A 27,571-nucleotide genomic window follows, 5' to 3' on the forward strand; every position below is an offset into this window, starting at 1 on the left:
TCAACTTCCAACTAATGAAAGGTATAGAAGAGAACTCCATCCGCGACCCCTCCAAATCCGGATTCTACAGCAACCACAGCACCAAGACTGCCATACTCTTTGCTACAGACAACATCTGCATGCTCCTCAACCAGGGACACACTGTAGCCTTGATCCTGCTTGACTTCTCTGTAACCTTCTAGAGAGTCTCCAATGGCACTCTCACTCTCCACGACGCTAGCATACAGGGGACCACCCTCTACTGGCTCTGCTCCTTCCTCATTGGCAGAACCCAAAGAATCATACTTCCTCCCTTTCTATCCACGGCAATCAGCTGCAGAGTGCCCCAGGGATCATCGCTCAGCCCCATGATTTTCAACATCTTCATCAACAATGCCGTCATCTTCAGACAGCAAGGACTCAGCATAGTATTGTATACCGACGACACCAAGCTCATCCTCTCCCTCACCAAGGGCCCCCTTACCACCAGACTCAGCTTCCCGGAAGGAATGAAGGATGTCACAATGTGGAGGAGCAGCAGCTGCCTGAAGCTCAACTTGGAGAAAACAGAAGTCCTCATCCTTAGACTCATCCCCCTCGGCAAGGGACAGCACCTGGTGGCTCACCGCCCTCAGCAGCCCTCCCACTCCCACGGACCATGCCTAGAACCGCAGCATCATACTTAGCTCACCCTTCTACATGACCCAACAGATCAACGCCATCACCTCCACCTGCTTCAACACTCTCTGCATTCTTTGCAAGACCTTGAAATGGATCCCCCCTGATAAAGAAAGACCGGCACCCATGCTCTTATTACCAGCAGACTGGACTATGGAAACGCTCTCTCAACGTGTGGCTCAATGGTTAGAGCGGCAAACCCTGATGCAGAGGTCTGGCCCGGTACCAGGGTTCAATTTCCGCCTCGGCGGCCCTTGGACTCAATTTACCCGGACCTGATAATTCTCACCTCGGTGCCTAGTCTAATCATGGGTCCCAATCTGTGGCTCTGGGCAATAGCTTGCTTAATCTCCACAACGGCCCCAGCAGCACTGTGGATGCCTGGCTTCACCTTGGGGGTGCCCAGGAGTCGACAATTCACAGGAAAGCCAGGATGGATTCCACAGTGGCATGAATACAGCGCTAAAAGGCCTCCAGGTAGAAGTGCGCTATATAAATACTCTACATTTACATTTACATCTATGCCTGGATTAACAAATCGCTGCCCGGCAAGCTCCAGACTATACAGAACACCGCAGCCAGACTCGTCCTGGTCATCCCTCGACATGAACACATCACATCACCCCACACCTGCTACACCTCCACTGACTCACGATTGAGAAAAGAGTAACCTTCAAGATGCTCACCCATGCCTAACAATGCCTCCAGAACATCGGTCCCCAATATCGCAATGAAACAATTGCTTTCCACGTACCCAAGAGAAATGTCTGGTCTGCCAACCTTGCCCTTGCCAAAACCCTGTACATATGCAGAGCCAGAACAGTTTTAGCAAAGACATGGAACAAGCTCCCCATCAACATTAGAAACACACCCACTCTGCAAATCTTCAGGAAGACCCTCAAGACCTGGCTCTTTGACTGACCGGAGCTGCTCCACCCCAGCGCCGTGAGACCCTTATGGTTGAGTAGGGCACTTCACAATTCCCTGATTGATGGAAATGTGTTCAGTAGTTGCAGAGTTGGTACAAGAAATTCCAATTTGTATATATTGGGAAGCGAACCCTCCCGATCTCATGCTGAGATCTGATTGGTGCAAAAAGAACAGAAGATGGATGGAATTTTGAACTAATCAATCATGCACCCCCAGTCACAGATCTGGGTTAAATCCATTTGTTTTATGCAAGCCATGCCATTCCAGTTTAAACCCAGCCATACGCAAATCAGTTTTGACCCTGTTCTCATAGGAACAGTCAAGCCCGAAATACCAGAACAGGTCCTCCCTGGACCAGAAACAAGGGACCAGTTTCAGAGTTTCTCCCCTCATCAGTCAGGTTAGCTTGATTCTGGTGGCATAGCGAGCAGGGGACCAGGTGACAAATGCAAAAAGAACAGAAGACGGACGGAATACTGAACAAATAAAACATTCACCCCTATTCACAGATCTGGGTTAATCCATTTTTTTTTGCATGCCTGACTTGGGTCTCATGGTCACTGTGCCACTGTATTGAAGCCTGGCTGATGAGGGGTGAAAGCACGAAACCGGTCTTAGGATGCTTGTTTCTCAACCATAGAGGGCCAGGCTTGGCAGTCTGGGCTTGATTGTTCCCATGAGGAACATGGTCAAGACTGATTTGCATATGGCTGTGTCTAAACTGGGGTGGCATGATGAGCAAAGCAAAATAACAATGGATTTAACCCAGATTTCTTGACTGAGGTAAATGTTTTGATTTGTTCTGTCTTGTGTGTCTTTTGAGTGTCTTTTGGGATCTGATTGACAGCCAACACTTCAAACCAAGAAGAGTTGGCAGCCATCTTGGGCATAATATTCAGCCAAGAGAAGGGGGAAGAGAAGGAATACCCTGATCCCCTAAACCTCTTAAACATTTCAATTTTACACACAAATAAATTACCTTATGTTCATATATTCAAATGTTCCTATGTACTTAAAGTGAAACATACAAAATACATTTAAATACCTTAACTAAATCCCAAATTTGTATTTCAAAACGTAGGGGCATATCTTCAGCAACCGGCGATAATTATCGCTAAGCGCACTTAGCACTAGGATAAATATAGCTGGCTATTGCTTGTTTTTATTACGGAGATAGCGTGCTATCAGCGACGCTTATTTCCAGAGCGATAAAAATAACCGAGTTAGCTGCCAAATATGCAATTATCACTGGGATTTCAGCGATAATCGCACAACGTTTGGTTCCACGTTGTTGATAGGGCAAGGCATGCTTAACCATGATATCCACCTTCCATTGGATATCATGGCTAAGTCAAACTAAAAGCAGGCGTAAGGAAAGTAGCGATAACCACAATTAGTGCTAATTTTCTTATTGCTATGCTTGTTAGCGTGCCCATTGATAATTGGAGAAATGTCGGTTAACGACATTTCTCCAGTTATTTTGGGATGGAACGTCCACTTTGCATCTCATTAGAGATGCAAAGGGAGGTGTAGGGAAAAAGGATGCTAAAATGCAATTATGCATGTTAGTACCCTCTTGTTAAAGGGCGAAAACATTATCTACGTTTTTCTGGCTTTTAAAGCCAAAAAAGCAGAGATAAGGCCCTGGATGAAATGCCCCTAACTTTGTAAAATGTTAATGTGCTGAGACACTAAAATCTATGTATTCAGGTTTTAACTTAAATATGCTGCTTTTATTAACATTTCTGAAAGCATTCCTCTTTCCGAAAAGTACTATAATTCAATGGGTGTTTCTTTGGAAATATTTTTTTTTTAATAGCATTCTTCTAAAACACTAGCAACTAGATTGAACTTTGCAAAGACATCACATGCAGTTTGGCATCAATACATCAGTGAATGTAATTGTATTACAATAGTAGCTTGGAAAATTACTTTCTTCTAAATTGGTTCGGCACCTTTAACATTATGCTGCCTCCTTGCAGATTCATCCGCTGCGTTGGCTTTCTTTGATTTGCTTACAGCCTTTTTAAACTCTGTATTTTTCAAACAGTATATAATTGGGTTACACAGTGGAGTAACAGCTACATATGACATAGACATTATCTTGTTGTCCTTAGTTGAATATGTGGATATCGGCCGGATGTATGTTGAACTGAGAGATGCAAAAAATAAAATAACCACAGTGAGGTGGGAGGCACACGTGGAGAAGGCCTTGTCCTTCCCACTCTTGGATTTGATTTTCATAATTGAAGCAACAATTTTACTAAAAGATATGATGATTAAAATAAATGACATCATTGCTATTACAACTCCATTGATGTAAATGAGAGTCTCATTGTTGGAAGTGTCACTGCATGAAATCTTCAACAGGGCTGTCAGATCACAGAAAAAGTGATTAATGATGTGGGAATCACAGAACGAGAGCTTGGACACAAGTGCAATATGTGGAGCTACATTTAGAAGCCCAATTCCCCAGCTTCCAGCAGCCAACCACATGCACACAGCCTTGTTCATGATGGTCATGTAACGCAGAGGATTGCAGATAGCGACATACCGATCATAAGCCATGACTGTGAGGAGAAGGACCTCAACTGTTACCATGCCAAGGAAAAAAAAAAGCTGTAGTAGACATTTAGTAAAAGACACCAGTATTCCCTCCAAAAAGAAGTGGGCTAGCATCTGTGGAAAAAAGGACTGTGACGTAACAGATATCAAGAAAGGACAAATGTGTCAGGAAGAAGTACATAGGTGTCTGCAGATGTGCGTTTAAGTAAATTGTTGTCAGGATAAGAAGATTTCCTGCTAAAGTTAACAGATAAACTATTAAAAATGCAACAAAAAGTGGAATTTGCAACTGCGGAATATCCGAAAATCCAACAATTAAAAAATATTCAGTTGAGCTCAGATTTTCTTTATTCATTGATCCAGAAACGCAGCAGTGCTAGAAATTAAAGATAATCTGCGGATAAAATAATGTGAAGTTAATTGATTTGATTGATTAATACTTGGCATTAACAAATGAAACATTGTGAGCACAGAATTACTATTCTAACATGTATATTATTAATTTTAAGTGTAATGTAGTTTTTTTTTACATGTTTTCTTCTTACACCTGAATCACTGAGCGTGCCACTCTTAAAGTAGGGAAAGGCAGGTAGCATTCTTCAATCAGAGGTCAACCAGAAAATGTTGCATTTCCGCTAACAGTTAATTGTGACATTTAAGTACTGATTGCTAGAGTAAGTAGAAATGTTTCCCTCAATGAATCAGAACAATCAGTAACTTATGCAGTGCCTTATTTCATCTCTCTTCAATAATAAAATACTCTGCAGTCTCTAACACTTCCTTTAATACCATTCTGTATGCAAATAGTTAGAGCTATCTATAACTCTAAAATAAATGTCTCTCAGATGTACAGAGCTGTGTTCTAAGACTGTTCAATAAACACAAAGCCTGACTAAGGTTTGTTGGAGAAAGAGCTCTACCCTAAAGTGGGGGCACTCCTACTTACCACACTGGCAGCTTCCTGGCCTCTAAATGATGGTGGCACATTTTTTCTTCACATAGCTACTGGCAACTGGTACTATTATTCCACGTTTTTATTATGTTGAACGACATTTGAAATTCCCATCTATCCAGACCAGACGGTACCATGTGGAGTCGGGCAGTAAGCTGTAGGCAGTTCTGTGATGTTTGAAGCAATGGAAGGCAGTTTAGCTATATCATTGACCTAAGAATGTGACCGAAGAGTTCCTGCAATGAAACTATGGAAGATATGTGTCTCATTGTATTATCTACACACTCGGAAGAATTCCCTGGAAGTCCATATCAGGATTTATCTTGGACAACTGGGAATCCATAAAAAAATCTGAGATAATATTGGCTGCTGGGAAGACAGCTCTGAGGGGAAAGAAGATGTAAGATGCAGCCCTCATAGAAAAAAATGTAGAGATGAATAGAGCAGGTTGGCAGCTTCATTTAGGAGTTAATGATGGTATGAATATCAACTGAGAGTCCATCATTGTAAAACGCTAGAAATGTAAACTTTCACTCTTAAACCCTTATAACCATCAAAGGTGAGTATGGCCTCGCAAAATTACAAATAGAGTAATTATGAAAAATGGGAGGAAGCAAACTCATAGTAGTCCAACTCATGCAGAAAGGTGCACTATCATTAAATGACACAATTTATGTTACCCCAGGAACACTGCACACTTATTCTCGGAATTTAAGGAGAGATGTTGATTGCTTCTTTTGGAAACTATATTGCTCATACCAAAGCTATACCTCAATTGCTAAAGAGGTATGTACTTACTGTGACGGTTACAAGTAAAATAATAGTAGCCAAATGGGGGTACTGGAGTTTTCCATGTTTCATTATATACAATGCAGATGTATTTCCATCTATCCAAGCCAGATAGAACCATGTGAAGTTGAGTAGTAAGCTGTATGGAGTTTTCTACTCTTTGAAGCAATTAGATCAGGGTCCTACATATTCAATGTCTTTGATCTAGAGTGGGAGTTACAAATGGAAACTGAGTTCACTTATGATAGAAAGATGCAGGTTCCACACTTGTGGTGAAGTGGCTCTCAGCCTACATGTGCTCCCCTGACCTCCACCTCCATTAGTTCTCCTGAAGGAACAAGCTCATGCCAGGGCCCCCATTAGGATAGCGGGCGGAAAATCACCCCGACCACAATGGAGGCGGGAAACAACCGCCCGCCAAGACCTCAGATAAACCGGTGGCCACATTAGGATCAACCGCCACAAAAGACCGACCGTGGCGGTAGCGGGCCTACCAAAACCGCCCGACGCGGGTGGTGACGGCAAAAAAAACACTGCAGCGGTTAGGAAAAGCAGCGGAAAAGCAACAACCCGCCGCATGGAAAGCAGAGACACCACGCGGGAAATTAGGATATCCCATAGGGTCCCGCACAGAGGAGTGAATGGGAGAGATAGCGGAAGAGCTGCAGCATAGCCACCTCAGCGGAAGGTATATGAAAAAAATGGCGGATGATGCCAAAACACCTCAGTGATGCCAAACATTACACAAATCAAAGTAGCCATCCCCCCAAAATATATAAAAAAATACAAATGAAATAAATAAATGCAAAACCAAAATAAAAGCACAGGACAACTTCCACAACACACCTGCCAGCCAAATTCCACTTGGACACACCCACATAGCTGAGTATAAAACCAGCCCCTTCACTGACCACAATCCTTTGCAACACTTCAGAAGAGAAGGCCATACACCACATCAGACAGGAGAGGCAAAAGAGCACAGCACACACACACAACCATCACCACCATCACTCCCACCATCACACCAGCACAAACAATCCCCCAGCACACAACACACCTCACACAGCAACACCACACCCGCCACCCACACACCTGCACCCACAAACACTTCAACCACCACACACCATGACCTCACAGAAGATGCCCAAATTCACGGAGGGTGAGTTGACGGTCATGGTCAATGAGATTGTCAGAGTACGGACCACCCCAAGATCCAAGAAGGAGATCATGAAGCGGTGGCATGATCTCAAGAGGGTTGTCAAGGAGAAGAGGAGCAAGAACTGGGATCTGGCGAACGTGACTGGCAGTGGCCCTCCCATCCCACCGAAAACCTTCACACCATGGGAGGAGAAGGTGCTTGCCATTCTGCATCCTGAGAGTCTCAAAGGAGTACCCAGGGGAACGGAGGCTGGTAAGTACAAACAAATGCCAAACAACACACTGATAAATACTCGCTTGCACAACCCAAACACCATTGCACTGTTCTCCCTCACCTAACAGGTAGCCAGCCATCTTCACTGTGAGGCCTGTTTGGGGGAGGGAGACCTGCACTACCACTCCCAGCATGCCCCTAATTCACACTCCAGCAGCATGGAGGCCTCACCCATCCTGGAGCATGTGTCAGCCATTGCAATGTTCTCCCTCAGCTAACAGGTTGTGGTAAATAAATATTACCCTTTCATAATTTCTATACTTAAAGGATAGTTCATGCATTAAATGAGAGGCAGAGTCCGTGGTGTCCTGATTCAAAGGGGCTTTATTTACAATAACCAGGGTTAGCGGAGAATCTGTTCCATCACCACTAAGGTTTATTTATTTATTTATTGACATTTGTAGAGCGCGGCGAATACCCGTGGGCGTCTCGGCGCTAAATACCCGTGGGCGTCTCGGCGCTAAAAGGAAGGGTCTTATGAACTTTATTCACAGAGTACAATATTTATACATTGAATCTCGTACATAGAGAAGGAGGAGCGCTCCAGGCAGAGCAAGAGAGAGAGAGAGAGATGAGAGACATGTGGGCGTACATGTGGGTGTTCACTTGAGGAATCATAAGTGAGTCATAGGTGGGTGGATACATGGAGGGGGTTGCATGGCCAGCTGGAACTTTACCCTACTTGTGTGCGCACTTAGTCATGACGTGTGATTGACGTGTAACTGGGGGGGACTGGGGGAAACTGACTTTTGTGCTAGTAGAGAGGTCTTCGGTGTCAGAACGACCTGTACATCTAGTAATATCTGATATCTTGGGTCCGGGGATGTTTTATCTGAAGTAAAGGTCACTCAAGCAAAGGTTGCTCATCACTAAGAGCCAGTGCGGGCATACATTTCTTGGTTCATTACATGGGGGCCATGGGCTTTCTATGGATGCGGACTCTGTAAATCACTGAAATGGAGACAGAAAGACTGGGCTCTATCTCTGCAAACGGGCTCTGTTTACCTTTCTTCACTAAGCAGGAATGTGAGTCTGTAGGGCAGGCAGATAACTGTGTGCAGAATACTGTCTGGGCACCCTCGTGCGGGGCCTCATTGGCTGACTGAAAGTATGCGAGAGGTCAGGGATGCGGAGCTGCAGCCCTCAGAGTGTCTGGAGGCATGAAAAACCTTAATTCGGATCCGGGCTCGAGCTGAGCCACAGAATGGGTTCATCTTGACTTTAAAAACGTGCACAATGCAATTACATTGGCAACATAGGCCTTAAAGCAGAATTATCGTTTCTTTCATGGAGGGCCTGGTAACTGACATGTTAACGTTGGACGCAAATGCATAGGCGTCATCATTTCGGTCATAGAGGGAAAATGCATGGATGTCATGCACATACACTAAACGTTGGGGTAGCGCAGGGGACACATACTGGCCATATAAAATTTCATTTTCCTCATTCCCTCCTTGGCCCCTACGCACCCCTTCAGGATATATCTATATTCATGAGACCGTATATCTGATCATACAGCATCATTTGCTCTTCTTTTCTCTTCTGGATACGTGGATGGGGTATACAGGCAGTGGCACACATCGCCGGGCCACATTGTAGACAGAGACAGCAGCCGAATACCATAAGCATACCATAAGCAGTATCATTCCTAGGAACGACAACATTTTCCATCCCTATGCTGATATTACACTCCAGAGCCAACTGGACCAAGTCCATGTGCCTGGGTCTTGATGTATATCATGAGCAATCTTGTGGAGCCTTGTTATTGCTGCGTATGAGTTTACTGTTTTGGACGGGACCTATGAAGAAAAAGAATCCTTTGTTGAAATCTGTATATTGCTCCCAAGCTGTCTCAGTCTGATCAACAACTGGGGAATTTATCTCCCTCTTGTGTCTGACATGTACTAGTCGTGAATCTCGATGATAATGGGATGGGGCTAGAAAGATAGGGGGCAGAAGGAAAGCTATATAACATGTTCCACCCCAGTCTGAGGGCAGATGTACATAGGCTGTCTGACCGCAAATGAAATAGGTATGGCGTGATGCTTTGAAAATGGACTTTCCTTGGTCATTAAACTCTACTACAGTATTACATGCACTGTGTCCCATATGTACTGATCCTTTCTTTCTAACACACAAATCACCTTTTGCTGGTAGGACTGAAATAGATTGTGGTCCTGCATTTTGCTTGGGCTGAACATTCAGTATTATAAAATTGAGGGAAGCATTTCCTTGCTTGTACTCTTCATTTTCTAGGTCGGTCCCCTTCCTTTGAGGGAGCCCGTCTTCGTCTGGGAAACATGCATCATTCATTACTTTATTCAGGTTTCCATATATCCATTCATTCTGGTTACCTATGGACTTGTTATCTAGTGATGTCATTAAAGCAAACCATGCTCCGCACGAACCATTGTGGGAGAACGGAAAAGGGAAGACGGGCAGAACTCCCTTCGTTTTCTGATAAGGCGGGAGTTGGCCACATACCCAGCAATTTGTTGCATTGCTGGTCTGATATGATAGTTCATGGGGTGGCAGATCACTAAATGTGTGCTCTGCAGTGTCGTTAAAAGAAAAGTGTACATGGCTGGAAGAGATAGGGGGAAAGAAAACATGTAGAATTAAGCTGATACATATTATAGTGATGCACAAAAAGGACATAAAAATCAAAGTTACTATACATCGACTGCGTAAAGTCTTGGTAGAGTCTTGCAGTATTTCTCTCTCTTATCTCTCTGTCTATTGCTATTTGGGTCTATGGTCTCATACATGTCAGGAACCTGTCTAACCGATTCACCCGAGAGGGACTTAAACAATTAAACGCTGTCTGACTTACTAGACCGTAGTTTGGATTTATACTCCTGTTGCGGAGTCTTTTCTAGCAAAGGGGGCTTAAAGTCTGTGGGGTCATGGTCATTTTTATTGTCATTGTTCCTTAACAAAGTTCAGAGTGTCCGTAGAATTTCTTGAAGTGTTGCGCGTGAAGCCATCCTTTTCGTCCTTCCATTTTGATGGCTGTCCTCGTGGTGTGTAGCACAAGCTTCGGCGTCCTCCAATGCGGCTCAAGGGGGCTTGATCAGTCAAAAGTTCCGCTCATAGATAACATCTCCAGGGACTATGGCAGGCTCCTGGACTTGGGTGTTGTCAGGGAAGGCGGCGGCAACCTGTGAATGAAAAGAGAGTAGTGCAGACATCAAGGAAGCCAGGTAATCTGTCAGCATATTACTGTCAACATCAGTCAACATCAGTCCACTTAGGCATAGGAGATAGGCCTGTTCTGGAATGGGCTACCATACGCATGTCTTTATTGTCTGATTATGTCTTTCTACAAGGCCTGCTGCAGTATAATCTAGGACTGGGTACGCTTCTGTCCATCTAGTTAGTGCACACACTAATTTGTCCATTTGGATATAATCCATCTGAAGGAACTCAAAAGGGTGGTCAGGAGGATGAAATCCGCCTTGTTCCACCGGGATGCCTTTACCTGGATTGAACTGGCAACAGATCATACAGGTACGTACTTTCTGTTTCGCTGCTGTACGCAGGTGCTTGTTAAACCAAATGTTCTGTAAACTGTCTAGCATAGCCTTTTCTCCTAAGTGTGCTGAACTATGTGCTGTGTTTATGATTTCTTGTACCATGGAATCTGGGAGAAACCATGTAGCTTTGCCTTTAGTCGCCCAACCTTGGTCAGTCTGGACCCCTCCTTGTTCAGTCCATTTCTTTTTTTCGTCTGGAGTGGCATGTGTCTGTATGTCGAGTACATCTTGTGAAGGATCCCTAACTGTCATGCAATTTGTTAATGGTGGTACTTCTGTCTTTGTCGTGTCAGTTGGAAGGTCTGTTTGAGTCTGGGCTGTTAGTTTAGCTGTTCGATCTGCCAGGTGTCTGTAACTTTGGTGTGTGCTTTGCATTTCATGATAGCTATGGCTGTAGGCAAATGTATTGCTTCTAACAGGGCTTGAATGAGTGGGCCATGCTGAATTTTGGCCCCATGAGAGGTCAAGTAACCTCTCTCCCTCCAGAGAACTTCGAAGTCATGAACTACGCCAAAAGCGTACTGTGAGTCTGTATAAATGTTCACTTTCAAGTTCTTGGCTCTTATGCAGGCTTGTGTCAGAGCGATGAGCTCTGCTGCTTGTGCTGACAGTGTGTCTGTTCTCTGTGTTTCTATGACTTCAGTAGCAGTGGTCACGGCATGTGCGGCCACTAGCTCTCCTGTGCTTGTTCTCATGCATGAACCATCAACATAAAGTGTCAGGTCAGGATCTGGAAGTGCAACATCTGTCAGATCTTGTCTTGGTTTCGTCACTGTATTCATTACTTCCACACAGTCATGTGATGCAGTATCTACTGTACTTGAGGGCAAAAGTGTAGCAGGGTTAAGAATGTTGCATTGTCTGATCTCTATGTGTGGCTGAAATAACGTCAGTCCATATCCTGTCAGTCTAGCTACAGTCAAGTGTTGTGTCTGTGTCCTGTTCAAGAGAACTTCCACTGCATGTGGTACCTGGACTGTCAGAGGGTGTCCTAACACTATGGAGTCACTCTGTCTTATGGCTAGAGCTGTTGCTGCAACTGATTTCAAGCACGCAGGCAGAGCCTGGGCCACTGGATCTAATGTACTAGAAAAATAAGCACAAGGCTTGTGTTTTCCTGCTTGATCTTGTGTAAGGACAGATAATGCTGTTCCTTCCTGTTCAGTGACAAAAAGCATAAAAGGTTTGCTGTAACATGGTGTCGCTAAAACTGGCGCTTGACATAAGGCTCTTTTTAATTCTTCAAATGCCAGGGTGTGTTCTTGTGTCCAAGGGAGGACAGTCGAAGACACTGCCTCCTGTGTTGTCAATTGTATCAGTGGTTTGGCTAGATAAGCATACTGGGGAATCCTTTGCCTACAGTATGAAGTGAGGCCACATGAAGGCCCGTACCTCCTTTTGTGTCTTGGGCTGTGGAAGATTTGCAATTAACTGAATGCGGTCAGGTGTCAGCTGCCTACCCCTCTTGGACAGCAAGTGTACAAGTTAAACCACTTGCTGGGCATAGAATTGTAACTTCGAAGGGGACACTTTGTGCCCCTTGTCTGTCAGAAAGTGTAAAACTGTCAGTGATGCATGTTCGCAGTCTGTCTCTGATCGTGCTGTGATCAGGATACTGATCAGTACTGTATCGGTAGGCATGTTAATACTGTCCAGCTGTCTTTTTAATGCTTGACTGTAAATGCTAGGGCTCTCTGTAAAACCTTTAAATATTTAAAGCTACGTCCACTTAAACTGAATCAGAAGAGATACTGGCTGTCTGGATGAATTGGAACACTGAAAAAGGCATTTTTCAGGTCAGTTACTGTAAAGAATGATGCTTCAGAATCAATAGCAGTCAGTAATGAAGAAATGTCTGGGACCACTGGGTATTGTGGTACTACACATTTGTTCAACTACTAGTCTGTAAACTGGTGGTGCATTAGGGTCTGATCGTTTAAGGATAGGAAGGACAGGTGAGTTACATACATTTGAGTCAGTCTCTACTACTACTCCTTGTGCAATAAGTTCGTCAACAATCTTTAATAAGGCCACTTCGGCCTCAGGTGGCATCTTGTATTGTCGTATACGTGGGAGTACTACTCCTGTTTTGAAAGTGACATGGTGTGGTGTTATGTTCATGTGACCTACGTCAGTCAGACCTTGTGCCCATAGGTGCTGTGGTACATTCTGGAGTCTGGGGTCAAAATCTTTCAGAACATAATGTCCCTTAAAATCACGTAAGAACAGTCGCACTCCTTCTGGAGAACAACAAATAACTGCTCCTAGTTCTTTTAATGTCTTTATACCTAGCAAGTTTTCTGGACATGATTTAGTAAGTACCAAGTCTGTGGTACGTGACAGTGGACCAACTCCAAGGGAAACTGGCTTTGACACTTCATTAACAATAGGCTTTCCTGAAAATCCCAAGGAAATATTTTGTGAGCCTGAGAGAGGTGCCCCTGGAACCTCGTCATGGCTGATGGTAGTTCTGCTCGCCCCTGTGTCAATCAGAAACTTACTGTCCTGTCCTAGTGCACGACCTTGTACATAGGGACCCCTTTGATCTACAGGTACCTCAATAAGGGACAAGCCATCTACCCTCCCTAGGCTGTTTCATGAGAAAGATTGGTATTCCGGGTAGTCTGACTGCGTGTACTGCCTCACTCCTCTTGAGAAGCAGCCCCCACCTCCAGAAAGATGTTCGCGCTCAGAGTCTTGAATCTGATCCAAGTAGGAGCCAAGCTACACTGTGATGTAAAATTGAATCACTGCCAACACTGAGCTCATTGCAGGAGCAAAGCTTCCTGCCAATTATTCTGTCTAAGCATCTCTAATCTCCAGTCAGGGAAGCTCACTTAGGCCTACTGTATCTTCTAACTCCAAGGGCCAAGCGTCTGCCAATACATTCTGCATGTGCAAGGATCCCTTTATCTGAAGTCAATGAAGCTGTCTGCGCCGACAGCAAGGAAGAGTGACTTGACCCCTCCCTTACATAAACATCTTTCGCTGGGAACCAGGCTAAATTCAAGGTCGAAAAACACATTCCTTGGAACTCTAAACATAACTGTTCCCACGTCAGAATCAGTATCCTCTAACTAATTAGAGCAAATTTAAAACGTGATAAAAAGCAAATTAATCTGTAATACAGTCACATGCTAGCATTTTGAAATAATTCTGTTACAAAGTACTGCTACTTGAAAGCTCCACTTTCTAAGAAACACTTTTGTCTAACTAATGCAGCTAGAAACATGGGCATTTATTTAGCATGCAGATTAACACACAAAAAGGGGGCAATTTGCTTCTGCACACAAGGCTTATGCATTTTGCATTTGAAAAACGAATTATCATGGACTGTTGGGTTTAATATTTCTCTGCACACTGCATAACAAAGAAGTCAAAATTTAGTGGGCAAGCCTTTCTATTTTACCTATCAAAAGGGCCAGATTCATTAATTTTCAAATAGTCATTTTTCCTAACTGAGTGGGTTAACTTTCACACGCTATTCTAAGGGGCAGCTTGCATTGGATATTTTCTAGAACACACTTTTGTAAAAGCACATTCTATGATGGGTCTGTTTTATAAATTCTTCTCTACCATTAACGCACTAATTCTAAAACACTGGTTCGTGTGCCATCCATAGCTGAAAACTCTTATCACAATCCGACTGGTTGATTTATAACATTCCGACCTCCGGAAAAACACATTAAATCATGTGTTCCAAGGCAAACCCACACAAATTCGTGGACGCATTTCAAATAGAAAGTTAACTGAACACTGCTGTATGATGTTACCATACTGTCAAAGCACATAGGCAGAACCAGCAACCAATGAAAATAAAATCAAACCACCATTCATCTAAACACTCACTGACTTTTAGTCTCAGCTCACATAACCATGCATGTTAAACAGCATGTTAAAACAAATACCGCCGTCTCAATCCAAGATATTAACCCTTAGGCGGCTCAAACACAATCATTCCCCAATGACTGCAGATACATGGGAAAGTCAAGAACTTATCACTTCACGTTTTCAAATAACACGTACGCACATCTTCAAAACATTTTCTCCAAGCAGTTGAAAGAGATCCAGCTCTCTCCTGACTAACGCAACAATATCATGCTCTGTACAAGCCATATCCACATGGCGCTATTCACAAGCCATATGTACAAGAAAGTCAATAAGTCCCAAAATGACACGCTATTCACAAGGCGCAATGCACAAGGAACACAACAAGTCTAAATGAGAATATGCTCCTCACAAGCCATATTTACAAAGAGCTATGTACAAGAAACTCCACAAATCATATTACACTGAATACTTTCCCATTGCATAGCAGATGCAAATGCAGCAAGCCATTTAATGAGCAATTTAAAAGCCTTTTTCACTCAGAAGTACAATTTCCTCAAGACCAAGATGTAATGGGCTCCCTTTCAGACAGTTACCCTTCAAGCCTTACAGTTCAAACACCAAGATGAAAAACATTTCTTCCACCCTGCATAAGTCAAATGCCATGATGTACTGCAATCTCCTCACACTGCAACTGTTCAAGCCCATAGGTCTAAATACAATATGGCATCTAGCCCATGTTCATTATATATGTAATGACCAGGTGTGTCTCTAGGCGGGATGTTAACTGGCTCTTCTAGTATGCCTTTCCTGGTCCCTATCTGACGTAACTTTGAAAACAGTGGCATATTTGTACTTACTAGAACGTGAACACAATAAACACAGTAATGAATTGCAAACAATCATTCATACCACGACATCAAACACATTAAAAACATTTCGAACAGATACTACCTAGTACATAGAAAAACATAATACTGGAAATCTCGAGAGACAATACTAGAATACTGAATTACTGGATGCACTGCTAAAACAGTACAGAACATACCGGTCCCATAAAGAGACACGTCATACCGTATCCACCTAAGTGAACACGTCTGGACCGGGTCTGTGTACCCAGACCCGTCTTGACCGGGCACAAATTAATGAACCCGTCTAGATGCGTTCCCAACAACGGTACTCACCGGGAAGCAAAACTGAAGGCCTCGGAAACTCGACACTGGACTGGACTTGACTGCTACGACGTCTGGCTGCTGCTACGCACTACGCATGCGCTTCGGAGCAGGTGGGCCTCCGGATACCTCGGACCTTGCTCTCTCACGGCTTGGGCTCTGGTTGGGATGATCCGCATTCCTCACCGCCTCGTGTGGATGCCTGGTCGCAGTCCGTCCTCCTCGTGGGCCTGAGGGAGTAAGCGGGAAGTCCCGCGGCGTGCACTCTGAAGTCCGTAACGGCTGTAGAAGGGGGGCAAAAGCTGGACTTACATCACCGGCGAGTGGGGAAAGGGACCAGTCCTGGTCGGGCGCCAAATTAATGTGGTAAATAAATATTACCCTTTCATAATTTCTATACTTAAAGGATAGTTCATGCATTAAATGAGAGGCAGAGTCCGTGGTGTCCTGATTCAAAGGGGCTTTATTTACAATAACCCGGGTTAGCAGAGAATCTGTTCCATCACCACTAAGGTTCAGGAAGGGTCTTCTGAACTTTATTCACAGAGTACAATATTTATACATTGAATCTCGTACATAGAGAAGGAGGAGCGCTCCAGGCAGAGCAAGAGAGAGAGAGAGAGAGATAAGAGACATGTGGGCGTACATGTGGGTGTTCACTTGAGGAATCATAAGTGAGTCATAGGTGGGTGGATACATGGAGGGGGTTGCATGGCCAGCTGGAACTTTACCCTACTTGTGTGCGCACTTAGTCATGACGTGTGATTGACGTGTAACTGGGGGGGACTGGGGGAAACTGACTTTTGTGCTAGTAGAGAGGTCTTCGGTGTCAGAACGACCTGTACATCTAGTAATATCTGATATCTTGGGTCCGGGGATGTTTTATCTGAAGTAAAGGTCACTCAAGCAAAGGTTGCTCATCACTAAGAGCCAGTGCGGGCATACATTTCTTGGTTCATTACATGGGGGCCATGGGCTTTCTATGGATGCGGACTCTGTAAATCACTGAAATGGAGACAGAAAGACTGGGCTCTATCTCTGCAAACGGGCTCTGTTTACCTTTCTTCACTAAGCAGGAATGTGAGTCTGTAGGGCAGGCAGATAACTGTGTGCAGAATACTGTCTGGGCACCCTCGTGCGGGGCCTCATCGGCTGACTGAAAGTATGCGAGAGGTCAGGGATGCGGAGCTGCAGCCCTCAGAGTGTCTGGAGGCATGAAAAACCTTAATTCGAGCTGAGCCACAGAATGGGTTCATCTTGACTTTAAAAACGTGCACAATGCAATTACATTGGCAACATAGGCCTTAAAGCAGAATTATCGTTTCTTTCATGGAGGGCCTGGTAACTGACATGTTAACGTTGGACGCAAATGCATAGGCGTCATCATTTCGGTCATAGAGGGAAAATGCATGGATGTCATGCACATACACTAAACGTTGGGGTAGCGCAGGGGACACATACTGGCCATATAAAATTTCATTTTCCTCAAGGTAGGTATCCAACTTGTATTGGATGATTGTTTGGGGGCGGGAGGTCTGTATCACTACTCCCAGCATGCCCTCTGTCCCACACTCCAGCAGCATAGAGGCCTCACCCACCCAGGAGCATTGCACTGTTCTCCCTCACCTAATAGGTAGGTAGCCTGAAGGAATATACATCGATATTGTATATATTGTTGACCTAATGTATCCAATATATTAACATGCCACCTTAGGAAAACCCCTCGTAAATACACCCGAACCATGCACACTTTAAGAATCGGGCCTCGATTGAACAAACGCTATTTTTGTCTCATTTCTCTGTACCTCTTCCTTTGGTTAGGAAAACACGTGACCTGCCACTGTGTAGAGAGCCTGAGAGGTCGGCCAGGGCTGTGAATGGACCATTGATTCTAACTTAAGAAACTCAAGGTTGCTTCTGTCTTTCTTGTAGGATGAGCACATTCTTGCAGGCGCTGTGCCTGTACTCTCGTGCCCTAGAATGAAAGGGAGGCACTTTCACTGACCTACCCCAGAGCTGAGTTTCGAATCAATCAATTGTGTCTTATATGGGTTTTCCTGTTGGCTTCACAAGTGGTACTTTTCCATGTACGGGGGTCTTCATGAGGTATTCTGAAAGTATATATGCACTGTTTTGAATGTAATCCAGCAGTCTCCTCTGTGCACCTTTTAGGGTGAGGTTGAGAGAGAGGCTCCCCTATATAGGCCTATATAGGGCGCTTTTGCAAAATAAACGATTGAATCTTCTCCATTGCCGACTGACTTATTCTTGGTAAATAAGGTATATGGGCTATTGGTAAGTATAGCTCTATGGAATATAATTTTAGTACTTCAAGCCATCTTGTATTATAGGGGTGGGAGGCCTGTATCACTACTCCCAGCATGCCCCCTATCCCACCCTACAGCAGCATGGAGGCCTCACCCACCCAGGAGCATGTGTCAGCCATTGCACTGTCCACCCTCACCTAACAGGTAGGTCACCATCTTGCTTGTGATGTTTGTACAACTTGCTTGGGAGGCCTGTTTGGGAGTGGGAGGCCTGTATCACTACTCCCAGCATGCCCCCTGGCCCACACCCCAGCCGCATGGAGCACTCCCTCCCACCCAGGAGCATTTGTCAGACATTGCAATGTTCTCCCTCAGCTAACAGGTAGGTAGCCATCTTCACTCTTCTTGATGTGTGTGTGTGAGACCTGCATCCCTACACACAACAATTGCATGCAATCCATTGAGACCTGACATGTATAATGACAATCCTCTGCACCATGAAATTACACAGTCTTGCAATGAATAATACTAGTGGTGACTTCACAATTGTGTAGTTTACAGACAGTTGATGACACGCAGATGACACAATACTTGCACAGTGCCCAACACTGACCATTACCCATCTATTCCACAGGTGAGGAAGAACTCACTGCTGAGGACCACAACAACGAACAGCAGAGCCAGTCTCCACCCCCGGTACATGGACTATCGGATGTTGACTCCCAGGACAGTTTGGACGATGAGCTCCAGGCAAGCCCATCTGGTGTGCCAAAGACCCAGAGGTCCCAAGACCCCATCCTCCCCACCACCACTTCTGCTGCAACAACAACAGAACAGCAGACCCCTGCAGTCACGTCCTCTGCCTCCACCGCTGCCATAACTGCCACCACCACCGGTACCACCAGTGGTGTCTGTGCACCGAGAAAATACTTCCGCGTCACATGATCGGCATCGAGAGCCGGTTCGTTGGCGTTACAGCGCGCGAGCAAACAACTTAAAAATTTGAGGTTCTCCGAGTAATAATATGGAGTTTGCATATGAGAACCCTGGAAACATTTGAAGGGTCCTATATTAGAGAGTGGCAAGCGCGCTTACTAATAATAAGTAGCCAGTGATTTAAGGATGGCCATATGTGATCTCATAGTAGTGACGTCGCTGGCATAACAGCCTCCAATGATGGAAAATAAGTGTTTTTTTAGACATTTCATTTCAAAGAGGATGCATACAACTGTGAAGGCATTAATGCAACAACGTAATTGTTCATTAGCCCGAGTCCTGATGAGGCCCGTACTGTGAGGGCTGAAACGCGTCAACATTTTCTTTAAAGAAGACCCCAGGAAAAGTCTTTAACTTGTGGAAAACATTGTTTACAAGGAGTAAAAGGACTGAAGATAGGTCTAAAAAGATATGGACCATTTATACTCTCTGTTTTAGGTCTGGTTGATCTTACTTTAGAGGAATGCTGAGTCTGTACATATAGCGAGCATCCTTTTTGGAAAGAAAATTGGGCTACAATATTTGAAAAAAGGATATACCTACGGATCGATGTATGGATATGTGTTTGTATTGATTTGTGTAAAAAGTGATGTGTAAATATATATGTTTGTTTGTTTATTCGTTTTAAAAGGGCTCAAAAATTATATAAGCCTAAATCTAATTCTTTTTCAATTAAAGTGAAAAACAAACAAGAAAAATAGTATATAGTGTTCTCTCTTCGGAGGTGGGAAACTTCACTAAAACAAATATAAGAATTGATGTTGTTTAAGACAATATATTTGTCGCAGGGGGAGACAATTGAGCTATCTCACCAATTACTACAGAGTTTGCTACTAGCGTCCTCGGCATCATTTGCTTTATTTGTGACTTTATCTACCCAGATGCCATTGGCTTACTGGGTCTGCCCTGAATTTGAGGGACCAGTACCACCTGCAGCACCCTCCCTGTCCCAGGGGATGACCTTTCCACACCAACGACTGTGGAGGGCAGGGAGAGTGTGCGTGGACCCATAGTGGCGAGGCAACAGGTCCGTGGCAGCAGGGCCGGTGGGAGGGCCAGGGTCACCACCAGACCTCAGGAGGAGTAGACACCATCCCTGGATCACTTCCCCAGAGTTGTGGAGGAATACCAACAGGTCCAGGCACAAAGTGGCCGGTCTGATGAACTATTACAGGAGCTCATCTTGCTGAAGAGGTCCATCGACAACCGTCTTGGATGGTGGACCTCATGGGCCAGAAAGTGGTGTTACTGAGGGACATATAAATAAAACACCTTACACACTACAATTTGTGCAGTCTTGTCTTTAGTGCTATTTTGACTGTGTCCAAAATGCCCATGATGTATACAAAAGATTTACATTATGTAGGCCAGGATGACTCCGTAGCACCTAGGGAGACACAACAAAACAACAGTCACTGGCGTCAGTGTGCTATCACAGACATAATACCAAACATCAACATAACTGTACAGGCAGACAACACAATGTGCAACAAGTGTCAACAAACAGAGTCCAGCATATGGTCACATGTTGAAATGTCACTGACACATTTTCGCATACAAGTGACTCCACATGTGCCTGTCTGTTACATCCACGCATAGCCTTTCACAACAACACCAACCGCACCAGACAATGAACAAGTCGTACCTCGTCACCCACCTTCAAGTGAAGTAGCGGTCGATGAGCTGTTGGCGCAGGTCTACTCCTTCCTCCTCTCAACTGTCCTCATCACTGGACTCAGGTCCTTGAGCAGGCGGTGGCCTTGGTTCCTCAAAATTGTCCATGAGCAGGGGGATCCCCTTGAGGATGGCCAGGTTGTGCAGCATACAGCATGCCACAAAGGTCTTGCAGACCTTCACAGGCGAGTATGCCAGTGTACCTCCTGTCATGTCAAGGCAGCGGAATCTTGACTTCAGCACGCCAAAGGTCCGCTTGATTACACGTCGGGTCCTGTGTTGGGCCTCATTGTACCGGACGTCAACCGGGGTCCTGGGATTCCTTAGCGGGCTCAACAGCCATGGCCGACTGGGATATGCCGAGTCACCTGTAAATGACAAACACCCATTGCAATGTTGCACAGCCAGATAGAAGCAGGTAACACACAGCATGCCATATCAGTCGGCATACTCGGGATGCAGATTTTCCATCATCCGTGGCACCATGCTGTTCCTCATGATGTACGAATCATGTGCAGAGCCAGGAAATCTTGCACACACATGGGAAATGGTCATGTCCGCAAGGCACACCACCTGCACATTGATAGAATTATAATGTTTACGATTTCTAAAAATGTGCTCAGTTGCCTGTGGTAGCACCAGACCTACATGGGTGCAATCGATGGCACCAACAACATGGGGGATGCGCCCAAGGGGATAGAAGTCACCCTTCACACTGGCCTATTCTGCTCCCCTGGGGAAATGAATGTAGCGATTCTTATATCGCATTATGGCTGAAAGAACGTCCCTCAGCACCTGGCTGAACATGGGCTGCGACATCCCTCCAGCGATGGCCACGGTCTACTGGAAGGAACCAGTTGCAAAAAAGTGGAGGGCTGCCATCACCTTTTATGTGGGTGGGAATGCTGTTGGATATTTGTGGCGAGGCTGCAGGTGGGGATCCAAAAGATCAAACAGGGTCTTCAGTGTTGGGCTGTTGAAGCAGAATTTCCGAATGATTGCAACATTCTCCATGTCCTCCAGCACTGTCAGGTGACGTAGGAGATTTGGCCTCCTCCTAGTTGAGATGTAAATGTGCAAATGTCAGTGACAACCATCATGAGATGGCCACAGTACTCACCATCAACGATGTCATGGCAAACCAAAGACTACCCTTAGAGATGCATGACACACCAGGTTACATGGGTGGCCAGTTGAGACACACAGAGGGCACACCTCTCCACTAACAATACACAAGTGCCGCAAATAACACATAGGTCAATGTGAATGCACACATACTGAACCACACATTTCACATGTGCACGCCTGGTGCTGTACCATCCACCAATGTGCCTAAAATGACCATGACTGTATCATACCCATCTGCTGTACCTGTCACTCCTCAATGCATCATGTAGACTCTGCACACATCCACAACACAATGATCACAGTAGACGGAAAAATGTCAGTTGTGTGCATGAGCTAATGTGAGAGCACCAGTCTGGTGCAATACCATACAGTGAGACAAGCCTTTACAAGCTCAGCACTGACCCACAACACATTGATTCCTTCAACATCATTTACACCAGCTTAAGAGTGTCAAGCATAATCAACCATCAAATGCATAAGTGACATGGCAGGGATCACACACAAAAGTGCGTCACACAGAACGTGCGTCCGCCTGTGAACGATATGGAAGAATGGCATTGTGTGTACAATGATGTGCCCTTCACCATGTTGCTGCTGTGTACTGATGCAGTGTTCACGATAGACATAGCCAGTAAATGTTACTAAAATAGCGGTAGCTACGGCCTGGCCCCGGCGGTGTGACACCAGCACCCCCCCTTCACAAGTGCGGTAGCCATTGGCATAGAGACATGTGTAGATGGCTGTGGGCATAATCCGCCACCCAAATGACGGTAGCTACCACCTGGCTCTCGCTGTGCATTACCACCATGGAGCATTACCTACAGCCCATGGCAGCGATGATCGCGGTGGCATGATGCATATTTGAAAAGCATGGAAGGTGTGCACCGCCACCGCGGAGGCGGTCATTGGATGCTTTTGATAGATGCACCATCGCGGTAGCGCACCCATGGCCCCCCGTGATGTATCACCACAATGGAGCATTGCCTACAGCCAATGGCAGCGATGATCGAGGTGGCATGATGCATATTTGAAAACCGCCACAGCGGAGGTGGTCATTGGATGCTTTTGAAAGAGGCACACCTGGACAACCGATTGTTGCAGTTTTTCAGCTTACAAAGGAGCCAAGGGGGCTATAAATCTGTGGGAGTGAGCCTCACATTTCCACGGCTCACAGACCCTGCTGCCTGGGACCCTCTACTGCTGCTGCCTCAAGAGCCTGCTGCCTGGGACCCTCTCCTGCTGCAGCCTCAAGAGCCTGCTGCCTGGGACCCTCTTGTGCTGCTGCCTCAAGAGCCTGCTGCCTGGGACCCTCTCCTGCTGCTGCCGCAAGAGCCTGCTGCCTGGGACCTTCTCCTGCTGCTGCCTCAAGAGCCTGCTGCCTGGGACCACTCACCACTCACTTCCACCACAGGTGTCCCATGTCCAAAGGAATGGCAAGGACAGAGAAGATCAGTGCTGGTCCATTCACAAGTGAGGAGCTGGAGGTCCTTGTGGATGAGGTGCTGGCACAGTACTCAAGGATGTTTGGTGGTCCCAGTGTAGTGGTAAGTCACCATGAAGGTAGCTGTAGGGAAGGGGGGGGGGGTCAGACGTGTAGTTGTGCTGCTGCAGTATATGCCTGGGGTGTGGGGTTGCGTCAAACACTGACAGACACGCTGTCTCCAGGGTGAGGGAGTGTGTGTGTCCCAAAGTCACTCTTTTCCATGCCTGTACTTGTATGTGTGAGTGGGGTGTGTTACATTGTCAGCCATACAGAGCCACCGGATGTTAGCCATGTAGGTGCCAGGACAGTAATTGATTGTGTGAATATTTCAGTGTGCCCCTGTTTTCTGACTCAGTGTGACCCAGAGAGTAGGTCCAGTGACTGCCTACCCAAATGAGAAAACATCAACAGACTTATATGCTCCTTGCTCCAGTTCCTTCACAGTGAATCGTAGATATGGCCCATCTGTGTCCTGTTTAATTGCACACTTACACACTTCTGTTGATGCATATTGTGTTGATGCATCCTGCATTTGAGAGATTGTCATGGACCCTCAACGCCCCAATGTGTGCATGCAATCTCATCTGTTTGGGCCATGCAGAGTGCCCTTGTGAGGATTGCCCCAGTTTTGGAGGGAGGGAGGTTACAATTAGTCCTGAGTCTGTGTCTTGCTACCGTACTGATCGATGTTGGTACCTGACACTGTGTAACTGGTCATTTACCCTTCTTTTCTCTCACACCTGTAGCTCAAGGTTTACCAGCGTAAGGCTGTGTGGAAGGCCATTGCAGCAAAGGTGCGAGCTTTGGGGGTATCGAACAGACGACGCACCCACTGTCACAAGAGGTGGGACAACATCAGCCGGCTGGCAAAGCAAGTGGCAGAGATGATCTTGGGGATGCTACCACGCACAGGACGTTTGGCACGGCGCAGCATGACTGCACTGATGGGCCACATCCTGGCAGTGACTCACCCAGACATGGATGCACGTCTGAAGGAGCATCGCCAGCAAGGCAGGGGTGGTGGGCATCTGGGGAGGGTGCCTTTTGCTGGGAGTGGATGCATGTGTACAGGGCCTGTGACAGCGGTGACCCATGTGATGTCCATGTGTTGCTGTGCTGTGTAATGTGAGTGGCTGCAGTGATGTGTGCTTGTATGAGGCATTGGGCCACCCTGGCCTTACTAAGCTGATCCTCCCTGCTGTACTTTCACATTGCCAGATGTGTTAGGCTTGACATGGTCATTCATCATTGGGATAGTGTGGGGGATCTATTATGGGGTGAACAGCAGTGTCCACTTTCTGAGTGTGACTTTATTAATGCCTAGTTTGCATGCACCTTCATCGTTGAGGCCCACACATCTGAAAACAATGTGCCTCAGATTACCACATGGTGCTTGCTATGGCCTACTTGGCATTGTGGACTGTAATGTCATAATATGTGTGCGTGTTGTCCCCTCCTGTTCTCTGAAGGTCTGTCAGTGGTAATAAGTGTTGTACCCACATCAAGTCCCTAGGTGAGGGCAGGGCAAGTTGTGTGTGTGGTGCACTCCATCTACAGGCATGGTGTAGTGCTGTCTGGCATCAACCTGGCTCACTCATGGCAGATATTCTGCATTACAGGCACTCTTGTGGTCTATGTTGTGTGTTGCTGCACAGTGATAGCAGGGTGGGGAGGTTACCATGTAGATTTGGGCCTCTCCTGTATGCATTCATTTGAATTTGTGTGACCAGATGATGACACTTACACAACCCTGTATCTCTCTCTCATGCTGATTCGAAAGAGACCACAGAAGAAAATGAGCCAGAAACCAGTGGTGGCGAGAGTAGCACAACAGCTGCAGTGGAGCCAGTGACACAGAGCCCACCAGCGCATCTGAGGGGGACCGAAGTATGCAGGAGAAATCCGTGGATGATACACAGATTAGCACATCATCTGATGCCAGTGGGGGGCATCCATGTTGGCAGGCATAGGGGATGGGGAGTCTGCATCATCATCTACCACCCAGCGGCCAGTGCCCAGCCTCTCATCCACTTCCTCTGGTGCTGCCCATATCCGTGTCACTAAGAGGGGACGAGACACATTCAAACCTGGTACCACTGCCCCTGCACCTGTCCCCCCTGCTGCCATCAGTGCAGAGTGTGTAGAGCTCCTGTGCCAGCTTTGTGTGGGCCAAACCGTCCTGCTCAATGCCTTCAGGGACCATGACAAAAAATTAGGCCAGGTGGTTGCATACATGGAGGGCATATACTTTGAGGTGGGTGGGCTACACCGTACAGTCCAGGCGTTGTCATCCACAGTGACGTCTGCCCTTCAACAGGCACATGCTCCCATTCCAGCTCAGTTGCCTTTGTCCACCCCCCAGTCAGTGGCCACATCAGATGACAGGGACCACGGTTTGCCTGCATCACCAAAAAGATACAGCACACGGAGCACACAACAGACACAACCCAAACACTCCCGTCCACAGACACCATCCCCACTGAAGAGCAGGGCCAACCCAGAATGCACAGACAAGAGCAAGTCAGGGAAGAGCAAGGCCAGAAGAGCAATAAGGCAGATTGTTGCAGTTTTTCAGCTTACAAAGGAGCCAAGGGGGCTATAAATCTGTGGGAGTGAGCCTCACATTTCCACGGCTCACAGACCCTGCTGCCTGGGACCCTCTACTGCTGCTGCCTCAAGAGCCTTCTGCCTGGGACCCTCTCCTGCCTCAGCCTCAAGAGCCTGCTGCCTGGGACCCTCTTGTGCTGCTGCCTCAAGAGCCTGCTGCCTGGGACCCTCTCCTGCTGCTGCCGCAAGAGCCTGCTGCCTGGGACCTTCTCCTGCTGCTGCCTCAAGAGCCTGCTGCCTGGGACCACTCACCACTCACTTCCACCACAGGTGTCCCATGTCCAAAGGGATGGCAAGGACAGAGAAGATCAGTGCCGGTCCATTCACAAGTGAGGAGCTGGAGGTCCTTGTGGATGAGGTGCTGTCACAGTACTCAAGGATGTTTGGTGGTCCCAGTGTAGTGGTAAGTCACCATGAAGGTAGCTGTAGGGAAGGGGGGGTGTCAGACGTGTAGTTGTGCTGCTGCAGTATATGCCTGGGGTGTGGGGTTGCGTCAAACACTGACAGACACGCTGTCTCCAGGGTGAGGGAGTGTGTGTGTCCCAAAGTCACTCTTTTCCATGCCTTTACTTGTATGTGTGAGTGGGGTGTGTTACATTGTCAGCCATACAGAGCCACCGGATGTTAGCCATGTAGGTGCCAGGACAGTAATTGATTGTGTGAATATTTCAGTGTGCCCCTGTTTTCTGACTCAGTGTGACCCAGAGAGTAGGTCCAGTGACTGCCCACCCAAATGAGAAAACATCAACAGACTTACATGCTCCTTGCTCCAGTTCCTTCACAGTGAATCGTAGATATGGCCCATCTGTGTCCTGTTTAATTGCACACGTACACACTTCTGTTGATGCATATTGTGTTGATGCATCCTGCATTTGTGAGATTGTCATGGACCCTCAACGCCCCAATGTGTGCATGCATCTCATCTGTTTGGGCCATGCAGAGTGCCCTTGTGAGGATTGCCCCAGTTTTGGAGGGAGGGAGGTTACAATTAGTCCTGAGTCTGTGTCTTGCTACTGTACTGATCGATGTTGGTACCTGACACTGTGTAACTGGTCATTTACCCTTCTTTTCTCTCACACCTGTAGCTCAAGATTTACCAGCGTAAGGCTGTGTGGAAGGCCATTACAGCAAAGGTGCGAGCTTTGGGGGTATCGAACAGACGACGCACCCACTGTCACAAGAGGTGGGACGACATCAGCCGGCTGGCAAAGCAAGTGGCAGAGATGATCTTGGGGATGCTACCACGCACAGGGCGTTTGGCACGGCGCAGCATGACTGCACTGATGGGCCACATCCTGGCAGTGACTCACCCAGACATGGATGCACGTCTGAAGGAGCATCGCCAGCAAGGCAGGGGTGGTGGGCAACTGGGGAGGGTGCCTTTTGCTGGGAGTGGATGCATGTGTACAGGGCCTGTGACAGCGGTGACCCATGTGATGTCCGTGTGTTGCTGTGCTGTGTAATGTGAGTGGCTGCAGTGATGTGTGCTTGTATGAGGCATTGGGCCACCCTGGCCTTACTAAGCTGATCCTCCCTGCTGTACTTTCACATTGCC

The 27,571-nt window shown here is 46.4% G+C and overlaps 1 pseudogene; it reads right to left on the reverse strand.

Annotated features, from left to right (window-relative positions):
• Positions 1-3,525: 3,525 nt before the first annotated feature.
• On the reverse strand, positions 3,526-4,507 carry LOC147700796 (olfactory receptor 1L4-like; annotated as a pseudogene).
• Positions 4,508-27,571: the final 23,064 nt, after the last annotated feature.

Source organism: Lissotriton vulgaris, chromosome 7 (assembly GCF_964263255.1).
Source record: "Lissotriton vulgaris chromosome 7, aLisVul1.2, whole genome shotgun sequence".
Lineage (NCBI taxonomy): Eukaryota > Metazoa > Chordata > Amphibia > Caudata > Salamandridae > Lissotriton > Lissotriton vulgaris.